Genomic DNA, 11891 nt, shown 5'->3' on the forward strand with positions numbered 1-11891 from the left:
TTGGATTGTGGTCTTGTTTTGTAAATCAAGGTTGGAGACGGTTGGAGAGAGGGAAGGGTAAGACAGAGAGGGAATATCCAAGACACAGTCTGTCATCTCGGAGGGGCATCTTTTCTCCAGGACCACTCTTGCAACAGTGCACTAGAGAGTGACCAGTAGAGTGTTGCACATTATTGCTGTCTGACAGTTACAAAGCTTAAATTAACTGTATTACCTTTCTTGAGTGGAGTGGAGGTGGGCCACACATTCAGTACCCAGAAACATCTTCTCTTGATCAAGAAAGGACTGCCAAATCTTTCATATTGCAACTTCATATGAAGTTACATATGACCCTTTCATATTGTATCTTCCCCTCCATACTTTGGGCATAGCCATAGTGAACTCAACCAAGGCATTTCATGTAACACATCCCATTTATTTATTTATTTTATTTTTAATTTTTTTATTACATTCTTTATTTGTTTATCTACTGGATAAAAAGTTTTATTGGGCTTGGGCTGAAGTTTGCAATTATATTCCAAATACCCAAAGTGGGTATATTATTGACATTGTGCTGAGAGAGAGACAGACAGTTTGACTGTGTTGCTCTCTTTGGAGTCAGTTTTGGGGCTGTTAAGGATTACCTGGAAACATTAGATGAAGCTGGGGCTGGACACTTCTTCTCAGGACAGAAGCACATTCATCTAAATGGAAATCTAAGGTGAGTTCTCACTGTTATACTCAATGACAAAGGGTCTGACCCTAGAGTTAAATTAGAAATAAGTTAAGGATTTGAATGTCCCCAGGCTCTGGGCAAGTGGTGTCTTCCTGTGTTTAAAAGCATAGAGGAAGTTTTCTTTCAACATTTATGCTTTCACTGAATTGCAAATGAGTGAAAATGCAAACACTGGATTTTTCGTAAAGCAGCTTTGATTATTGTTATATTTTTTATACATTTAATAGAAAACATTAAGAAACAGGGAAGTTAAACGTTGCTTTTGGCTGCAGGTAATTTTAAATGAAAGATGAAGTCAGTGCTATTTCCTTCCTTCTTTCATAATATGCTTATTGGTTTAAGAGTTTTTAATTGACTCTGTGGAAAATAATTGAAACAAATTATTTTACGTGATTTGAGCCAAGCAATTGAGCTTACTTTCGAAGATGGAGGAGAGGAAGAAATATCACAGCATTGGCTGGTTAAAAATTGGCAAGCATTGTGTGCCAAGTATGGCTCTTTTTTCCTAAATAAAATAAGTAACTAGAAGACTGTTCACTACTCAATCCTTAGCACTCACAACAGGATCCTGTACATACTAGGACACACACATGTACCATCTTTGCAGGGCTAGTGTGTTTTCATCTTTACTTTTTAAAAAATAAATTTTAAAATTTTGGAAAAATTTCAGATTCACAGTAAAGTTCTGAAGTGTTATAGAAAATATTGTGTACCCTTCACCCAGCTTATCCTAATGTTCATCATGTCTCCTCCTATACATCTGTCAACACTCACGAGTTAACACGGGGATGTTTAGTCTGAACTCTGAATTTACTCTGGTTTTGCTAGTTTTTCCGCTAACGTCCTTTTCCTCTCCAGGACCCCATCCGGGATTCCACACCACATTTAGCTGTCATGCCTCCTTCCTCAGCTCTATGTGGAGGCAGCTTCTCAGATGCTCCTTGTTTTTCCTGACCTTGGTAGTTTGGGGAGTACTAGTCAGGTGTTTTGTAGACTGCTCCTCAATTTTGGCTTTTCTGATGTTTTTCTCATGATTTGTCACGTTGGGAGGATGCGAAGTGCCATTTCATCACGTCCTATCCGGGATGCATACTCAGCATAACAGCACCAGTGCCATACCTAGAGAGGCCTTTCCGAGTTACCCTAACTCAAAAAGGTGTTTCCAGTCATTCTCACATCACCCTTTTAGTTATTTTTTCAGTAGTTATCACAACTGGGGATTGTTGTCTTGTTGGACTGTTTGTCTGTTCCTCTAACTGGACCGTAAGCTTTAGGAGGGCAGAACTGTGTTTATCTTGTTCACCTGTTTGTTCCCAGCATCTAGTACCCTTCCTGGCACATAGCTGGCACTCAAAAATGTTTATTTAATAAAGAAAACATTGTGATTTTCTTATGTAAATGTGTGACCATTCTTATTGTAAAGGTAAATAATACTCATTTCCCCATTTATTGTATGGATACTGGGTGTTGTCAGAAATGCATGGGTAGGAATTGAGCTGCATATTTGGGAGATCTAGGAGGCTGACAGGCTATGCCATGGGCTCCTCCTTTCATCTCTGCTTGTCTTCGAGAAGTTGCTTTATTGTCTTTCCTGTCTGTAGATAGCACCCTGCCTTGAATGTGAATCTGAAGCTGGGGATGGGGTGGGGAGCCTGCAACCTCTTGCTGACAACCATAAAGTGACAAGCCAAGAAGCTAAGGATGGAGGAGGGATGTAGCATCCCTGGCTGCATGGCTGAGCCACTGCATCAGCTCTGGGATGTTCATGCTGGACTTTCTGCAGCATGAGGCAAATAAGCCCATCTCTGCTTAAGCCACCCAAAAGTCTGTGCTTCTGCTACGGCAGCCGAGCACTCTCCTTACTCAAATGGGAGTCTGGGGAGTTAGAGCCAAGTAGCAGTCGGTCCTATATGGCCGTAGGGACAGTTGCACTTGCCCTCCTCTGGCCGCATGCTTTGGGAAGACTGTGCCAGATTCTGACCTGATCTGCTTGTAGTGTTTGACCCAAGCCTCCCTCTCTTAGGGAGACACGTGCAGTCTGGCCTTTGCTACTTGTGTCTCTATGTGGGACGAGCAGTCTGTTTCCCGAAGGTGGATCTACCTCCCTTCCAGTTATGACAGAGGCAGCAGAGACCTTTTGTCAACAAAATGTTCCCCTTTCCCTCAAACTGTGCCCTGGTTGGGCATCTAATCTCCTAATGGGCTTCTCTGAGACCTCTGCCAAGTCTAGTTTCAGTACAAAGTGATACTCCACAGGGACCCATTTTTGTCTTGCCCACTTAATTTTCCTGGTTTAGAATCTAGTGGCATATATATGGAGCTGAGGTAACCCATGCAGTGCGTAGGAGGTATACCGGGGAGATGGTACCAGGTTTAGCTACCCTGCTGTTCTATTTGTACCATTTGTTAAACACAAATTGTTTCCACCCAGCCTTGTTATGAGGTGCCATTTATTGCATAGACAACTGAATTTGCCTACTCACTGATGTTCCTGTGATCAATCTCCCCATTCCCAAACCACCTTTTTCACACTGTAACCAGAGTTACCTTTTTGAAGGTCTCAGGCAGAGGGGCAGTCAAATTCCCAGACATTGTTGGGCTCACCTTATAAATATGCAGGACCGTGTCCATGAATATGACTCTTCTGTCCTGTCCCAGGGGATAAGCTGAGTCAGAATCTACCAGTCCAGATGTGGCCACCTTACTCTTTCTATTCCTCTGAAGCACTCTGTAGGACTGTTACTACTGCTTGAGCCCTGCCCAGCTGGAAGAGGCCTAGAGATGCCCTGTGTTAAGCCTAAACGATGTGCTTTAGCCCGGTTTAATAAAAAAGCTCTGCAATGGGATAGTGGGCACAAGCCCAGTCTATAATGATGAAATGGATCATGCTTTCCATTTTCTTTCGTCACATGGGAGTTTATCTCCCTCAAGATGATCACTGGGAAGAAAGGCTAAGACAGGACTCAAATATTTTGAGTTCTGTAGTCAGATAGTACTTAATAATGCTCCAATCAAAGCCCTAAAACTTATTAGAAAAAGATATTTCATCTTGTCATTACCTTCATTCTGTCTAGGGCAGGGGTTACAAACCTAGGGTTGTAAACTTAGAAGCCAGGCAGGTAACATAAATGACTAGGCTGTGAGTAATCATATGTCCCCTCACCATCTCTTATTTCCCCATCTGTGATAGAGACATGGGTACAGAGAAACATTTCTCTCTACTACAAGGAAAAGAAGGTTATGTTCAATGATAAATGGCAGCTAACACTCATTGTTCATACTGGAAAGACTATAGGGAATGGTAGGGACTCTGGCAAAGTGTGTGTCCTGTGTGGGGAAGTCAGCTGCTACTGAGATCCAGGTGATTAACATGGTGAAACCCCGTCTCTACTAAAAATACAAAAAAGTAGCCGGGCATGGTGGTGGGTACCTGTAGTCCCAGCTACTTGGGAGGCTGAGGCAGGAGAATGGCTTGAAACCAGGAGGCGGAGCTTGCAGTGAGCCAAGACTGCACCACTGCACTCTAGCCTGGGCGACAGAGCGAGACTCCATCTCAAAATAAATAAATAAAATAAAATAAGTAAATAAATAAATAAATAAATAAATAAATAAATAAATCCTTGTGGAAATATAGGCCTAGTGTTGGCAGAAGTTCTATGTTAAAAATAAAAAAGCCAGACGTCAGATTCTTTTGGGGGAAACTCCTGAGTTTTAAATATTAGCTCAATTTTTTAAAATAAACGGAAACAAAACAACACAATGTGGAGCCAATAACTTTGTCTAAGAGCCACCTGATTATACAACCTTTGGCTCAGAAGATAAGCTCAAACTACTTAGCTTGACACATAAACTTCTTCATGATTCCGTCCGTATTGCCTTCTGCATCTCCTACTTCTCTTCTGACGCTCCACAGCTACTCAGGCTAAATTTCAGACTTTTGCCTGGATCTACCTCCCCCTTTGATGACCCCATACTTTTTGTATTTGCTGTTCCTTGCGGTGCCCTTCCCTGGCTGATTAATTTTGTAAATAATTTATTCTTAAAGATCTATGCCTGAGTCATCTCTTGTTTCAAGCCTTTCACCACCTGCCTGCGATCCCCACACTCAGGCAGAGACATAGAGTTCCATTTCTCTGGTCATTTTCAGCAAGGTACACAGTCTTCTTACAGAACTTAACCAGAATCTCTTATAATTATCCATTCCATGCCTATTTTCCCAGTTCATCACTGAGGCTGCGTCTATGTTTTCCCAGCACTTAGCATGGTGTTTGGCCCTGGGTCCATGCCTAGTAATTATTGTTTGAAGAAATGAATAACGAAATTTGCTATTTATCATACATATTAGATTTAATTTTGTTGCATGATACCTTCACATTTGCTGCAATAAAATATTTGTGTGAGGGTGTCATTAGTTATCACTTTTGATGGTGCACATTTTGAATGGCCTAAAAGGTAACTGTCTTAAACATATTTATATGTTGCTGACTTCTCAGGGAAATACTGTTCTTTTCCAGAGAAGGCCATCTGAAGTGATATCCTTACTCTTCAGCTAAAATATTAGTGTTTAATGCAGTAGCTTTAAATACTTTATGCTTTGCTAAAGGCTTATCTAATCAGGATAAGAAAGAGAGAAGAGGATTATATGGGAACTTGCTTTTCACAGCACTCTTTTCCCAGTGCTATGGCAGGATTAATAGGGGAGTTAAAACAAGAATAAATACATATGTTGTATCCGTTGACAAAGCAGTAAAGAATAGTTAGCTGTGAAATTCCATTTGTATTTAAGTTTACTATTCTAAGTACACTTCAACCCCTCCCTCTGACCACCCACGCCACTGACATTTTTCACATCTGACAGCTGGAGAAAGGAATTTTGTAAATGTCTCTCTTGGGGTTAGTTTTAAAAGAAAAGGAAAGTGTGCTAAGTAGAATGGCTAAATTATAAATTTAATCAAACCTGTAATTTAAATAAGCCCCCAATAATAATAGGCTGAAAGCCTGTCAGGCTGTGTTGGCTCTGATTCATTTTACATGGATTATGACAATGGAACCACTAAGCGTGGCCCTTTAAGTGCTTTTGCCCATTAGCTTCATCAAGTAATTGCAGGCTTGGCGGCATCAATAACAACAAAAGTTGACACTTTGGGAAAGAGAAGTGAATCTTTCCCCTTCCAGATCTGGCAGGAAAGAAAAGTGCCTTGATGAAAGCACTGTGGGTGTGTGGATATTCAGAGCCCAGAGAAAAGAAATAGGATGGGTGCATGAGAGAGTATCTTTGATTTGCTTAAATGAACATCCTGTTTCATTTTTACTTGGTCCTCTTGGCCCATCCAGCATATAATAAGGTCTCAGTGGCTTGCTGCCGGTCATCTCAGCATGAGTATTCTTCAGAAAATGTGATTTCTTGGAAATGTAAATTAAAAACAACAACAACAAAAAAAAACCTAGTAATGAGAATGAGGAAACAAATAGCAAAAAATACCTTCCTAGCTCCAGCTTAAGCAGAGAGGAAAACACTAAGCAATGAGAAAGTATAGGAGAAAAACCTCACTTATCTGAAACCAGGAATTCTTTCTCCTAAATCATTTATTGTAAATAAGTTTGCATTCTTGGTTGACATTCATCTTGGAAAGGTCACAGTTTCTTCTAGTTGAAAATATTTATTAGTATCCCTGGAAAGAACAACATAGAACATTCATATTCAAGAAACTTGTCTTGCTCTAAGACAAGTTTCAGGTCAGTCAAAGCAGTTAAATAGGTATTTAGATTAACTTTACATTTAAAAAAATTGACTTTTGAGATTAAATCACCATATACTTTTTCTTTTGGGTGAAGTAGATTGTTGGGAGCTTTCTTAGTGTTAAAATGTATGTTTTTACTGTCAGTTCAAAATTTACTGAAAAAGTTGCAAGAGTTTGAGTTACATCTTAAAACCAGGCTGACTTGGAGGGGGACATTTTGGACAAAGGAAGTCATAGTAAAAGCCGTTTTTAGTAGTCCTTCTTGTGTTTAGCTACAGGTATCATTCCTCAAGGTTGTGAGGGGTTATTGACACTGGCTGTGTATGAGGATTACCTGAGGAGCTTTAAAGTATAATGGCATCCAGGCGTCCTCTAGATCAAGCCTGTCCAACCTGTCCAACCCACAGCCCACAGGCTGCATGCAGCCCAATACAGATTCATAAACTTTCTTAAAACATTATGAGAGTTTTTTGCAATTTTTTTTTTTTTTTTTGCTCATCAGCTATCGTTAGTGTTAGTGTATTTTATGTATGGCCCAAGATAATTCTTCTTCCAATGTGGCCCAGGGATGCCAAAAGATTGGACACCCCTGCTCTAGATATTAAAATTTAATTTATGGCAGTGGGGAGAATGGAGGGGGCATTGTTTTTGGTTTTTAACACTACCTCAAGTAATTCTAATGTGTGTTCAGAGGTGAGAACCACTGGAATCATGAAGACAGGGGTAATTTGCTCTTACGGGTTGAATTGTGTCCCCCGAAAGCTATATTGAAGTCCTAATTGCAGGTACCTGTGTGTCTTAGTCTGTTGGGGCTGTTATAACAAAGTGCCATAGACTGAGTGGCTTATAAACAGCATAAATTCATTTCTCACAGTTTTGTAGACTGGAGGTCTGAGATCAGGGTGCCAGCATGGTCAGGTGCTGGTGAGAACCCTCTTCCAGGTTGTAGACTGCAACTTCCCTTTGAATCCTCACATGGCGCCGAGAGGGACAAGATAACTCTTTAATAAGGGCACTAATTCCATTTATAAGGGCTCCAGCCTTATGATCTAATTTCTTCCTGAAGGCTCCACCTCCTAATATCATCACCTTGAGATTAACATATGGATTGGGTGGGGGATGCATTCACTCTATTGTACTGTGAATGTTACCGTAGATGTAATAAGTTAAGTTAAAATGAAGTCCTATTGAATTAGGGTGAACACTAAATCCAGTATAACTGGTATGCTTATAAGAAGACGAGAGACACAGAGAGACATAGACCCACAGGGAAGAAGGCCATATAAAGACAAAAGGAGAGATTGGAGTGATGCTGCCACAAACCAAGAAATGCCAATGATTGCCAGCAACCACCAGAAGATATGAGAGGCAAGGAAGGATTATTTTCCAGAGCCTTTGGAGGATGATCCAGCCAAGACCTTGATTTTGAACTTCTAGCCTTCAGAATTGTGAATGAATACCTTTCTGTTGTTTTAAGTCATCTGGTTTTGGCATCCCTAGAAGCAAATGTACCTGCTACTCTGCATCATTTAGAAGTATGATATGAACTCCAGAACTAAAAGGAGATTCATTTTAATAAGATACTTCTAAATTCTGAAAGGGGTGTCAGAAAGGGATTTTGGACTGTTGGTTCCTTGCTGGCTATTAAAATAGTGTGACTAACCATACCAGTTTGCCCAGGGCTGAGCAGGTTCTGGGGATGAGTTTCATTACACTTGTGTTTCCTAGTGCCTGTCAAAACCATGACCATATGTGTAAGACTATGCCAGCTTGGAACTCTGATTCTTGAATGAAAATAAATATTGACTGATTTATCTGTGGAAGAAAGGATGCTGCTTTGAAATAATAGGCCGCTCATTCCCTTCGATGGAAAAATACATTTTTCTTTAGTTAGAAAGTATTTTCTAATAGCAAGAGGCCCATGCATTCCAAAAGAATTTTCTAATAAAATATCTTGTCCAACTGGGTTATTGTCAAGAGGCAATAACAGGTTTACCTTTGCAGGAGTTGCAGGCGTAACTGTGGGGATAAGGGTAGGACAAAATCCATCCTATTTTTAATGTTGCACGTTCTATGTTTTGGTCCAAAATGAACAGATAGTTTGATAATGTCATTTTAAAGAGCTATCACAGAGTATTTCACAAACTCTTTGTAGAGATTCATATTTTTGGTCAAAAGTATAAGTTTGATCAGGACTAGCAGCAAGCGTTCTTGAAGGTCAATAGATATCTTTATTCTCTGTGTATGTATTCTCTTTATTCTCCTCAAATAAAATAAGAGTAATAGCATTAACTTAGATTCTGACCAATATTCTGAAGACTGGCTAATAGCTATTGCACACTTTTCACGTTAAAAACAAGAAGTGTCTTTGGTGCAGAATATTAACTGGTGGCATATAACTTCAAGGCACCAGGTCATAACTATCCCATTTAATAAATGAGACCACTCTTGCCTTTGAACTGAGCTGAAAGCTGCAGTGATATTCATAATTGTGTCCATTGTTTCCCTGTTGTAATATGTGACTCCAGAGTATGCATCTCTTTCTCACATGACATAGACATCTCCGTCTTAGTTCTTTTTTGGCTATTGCAGTAAATGGGGATGTACTGACCATCAACCTTGCTAGGCAGCATTCATTACTCTAGACACCTGCACTAATTACTCTAGACACCTGCAAAAATGACCTCTATTTTTATGAAAGAATAATTGATGCTATGTCAAAAGGCTATAGAATATCATCAGATACTTTCGTTTTCTGGGCAAGGGCTGGTGGTGGAGACAATGTTTATATCTTTGATTTTCCAAATTCTAAGTCATAGCCAAAACTCCCAAAGTTATTAAGTTTAAGATTCCATTTGAACTTGTCTTTGTACAATGCAAAACTACCCCATATTTAAAAATCACTGTCACAAAGTAATAGATAAGTTCAAAGCAGATAATCCTCCCCTAGCACACAACTTAATAAATAAACCATGCAACTCCCTGCATAGGCATACATAAGAAATCTATTCTATTCAGTCTTTTAATTTCCCCAGTGTTCACAGCCATGCTGGCATTTTCAAGAGATAAGCCCACACACTTTTTCCTTAGGAAAAAAAAAAAGGTTTGACTAAAGCAAAATGTGTTCTGTGGTAAATCATTATTTTCAAGCAGTGCCTTTTGTTTACTTGTTTTTCATATTATCAAAGGGATAAATCTTAATCCCGTGTAGAGCATGGCTGCTGATCATGCAAAACCAGAGCTGTCTTAACGTGAACAACTGTCCTCCCTCTAATGCCAGGGCTGGCCATTGAATGCCACCCAAGGGGATCTGGGGAACCCCAAGTCTCCAAAGCAGAAACAAAGGGAAAGACTTGTCCAAGATTACTTTGGTACCAAGCATTTAATTATAACGTTAATTTGCACAATACCCTCCCTTTTAGCAGTGATTTCACTGCTAAAACCAAGTGGTAATATTAAAAAAAAAAAAGTTTCCTGCTGCCTAAGTTCAGAGGGTAACCCAGGAATGGATGCATTTGCAACAATGAACATAGCATCTCTTTATTGGCAGAGCCTCTGAAGGCCTGGTCTGGGGACTTAAGTCTTCTTTGGAGCACTTTTGTTTTTTTACTTTTTTTTTTTTCAGGTGGAGTTTTGCTCTTGTTGCCCAGGCTGGAGTACAGTGGTGTGGTCTCAGCTCACTGCAACCTCCACTTCCCGGGTTCAAATTATTCTTCTACCTCAGCCTCCCAAGTAGCTGGAATTGCAGGCACCCACCACCATGCCTGGCTAATTTTTTGTATTTTTAGTAGAGATGGGGTTTCATCATGTTGGCCTGGCTGGTCTCAAACTCCTGACCTCAGGTGATCCACCTACCTCAGCCTGCCAAAGTACTGAGATTACAGGCATGAGCCACCACACCTGGATTTTTTAACTTTCTTTAAGCAAGGATATTCATACCCCTTCAGTGGTTGGTATTGAATTCTTAAAGCTGTCAATGACAATCAAAGTTACCTGTCAGAGCAGAAAGAAACAAAAGAAAAGAAAAACAAAATCTTATATTATGCATTATCTTTTTAAGAGTGGGCCTGTAGCGGCCAGGCGTGGTGGCTCAAGCCTGTAATCCCAGCACTTTGGGAGGCTGAGGCGGGCGGATCACAAGGTCAGGCGTTTGAGACCAGCCTGGCCAACACGGTGAAACTCCTACTCTACTAAAAATACAAAAATTAGCCAGGCGTGGTGGCACTCGCCTGTAATCCCAGCTACTCAAGAGGCTGAGGCAGGAGAATCACTTGAACCCGGGAGGCAGAGGTTGCAGTGAGGCGAGATCATGCACTCCAGCCTGGGCAACAGAGTAAGACTCTGTCTCAAAAAAAAAAAAAAAAAAAAAAAGAGTGGGCCTGTGGCTAAGGCTGGCATATGGGCATCAGTGGAGATGGAAGTGTTCATGTAAAAAAAAAAGTTCAGCAATTTCTTTTTTTTAAGACAAGGTCTAGCTCTGTCACCCAGGCTAGAGTTTAGTGGTACAATCTTAGCTCACTGCAGCCTCTGCCTCCTGGGGTCAAGTGATCATCCCACCTCAGCCTCCTGAGTAGCTGGGACTGCAGGCCTATGACACCACACCTGGCTAATTTTTGTATTTTTTTGTAGAGACAGGGTTTTGCCAAGTTTCCTAGGCTGGTCTCAAAACTCCTGGGCTCAAATGATCTGCCCACCTCAGCCTCCCAAAGTGTTGGGATTACAAACGTGAGCCATCATGCTTGGCCAGGCAATTTCTTATATAGTTAAGCCTTAGGACTACCCTATGACTCAGCAACTCCAAGCCTAGGTATTTACCTATGAGAAATGAAGCATATGTTCACCTGAAGACTTGTAGTTCTCATAGCCTCAAACTGGAAAAAACCCAAAAGTCCACTCTCAGGAGGATGGAAAACAAACTGGTAGTGCTGGCTTCAGGGGCACAGATGCTAACATTGGAGCGATACAGAGAAGATTAACGTGGCCACTGCGCAAGCATGACATGCAAACTCGTAAAGCATTCTTTTAATTTTTCAAATAAGAAAAGAAAACACAAACTGGGGTATATCCATATAATAAACAAATAAAATATGGATAAAAACAGCATGGATGAATCTTGAAAACATTATGTCAAGCGAAAGAAGTCAGATATAAAAGAGTGCAAACTGTATGATTCCATTTACATGAAGCTTTAGAACAGGCAAACCTACTCTATGGTACTAGGAATTAGAACAGTGATTGCCTCTGGGTGGTGGTGGTGAGTTGACTGGAAGGGACATACAGGAACATTTAGTGCTGATGGAAATGTTTTCTGTCTTGACCAGCATTATGGTTACATGGATATACACATTTGTCAAAGTTCATCAGTCAAAGCCTATGCATTTTATTGTATGTAAGTGATCTCAATGTGAAAAGAGGAAAAAACAAATTAAAAATAG

The 11891-nt window shown here is 40.4% G+C and overlaps 1 non-coding gene across 1 annotated transcript; it reads left to right on the forward strand.

Moving 5' to 3' along the window:
- The first annotated feature begins 11378 nt into the window (after window positions 1–11378).
- LOC129030926 (U6 spliceosomal RNA) lies at window positions 11379–11485 on the forward strand. Its single transcript, XR_008500823.1, has one exon. It is a non-coding gene; the product is annotated as a U6 spliceosomal RNA (small nuclear RNA).
- Window positions 11486–11891: the final 406 nt, after the last annotated feature.

The sequence above is a fragment of the Pongo pygmaeus genome, chromosome 12 (genome assembly GCF_028885625.2).
Source record: "Pongo pygmaeus isolate AG05252 chromosome 12, NHGRI_mPonPyg2-v2.0_pri, whole genome shotgun sequence".
In the NCBI taxonomy this organism is placed as follows: domain Eukaryota; kingdom Metazoa; phylum Chordata; class Mammalia; order Primates; family Hominidae; genus Pongo; species Pongo pygmaeus.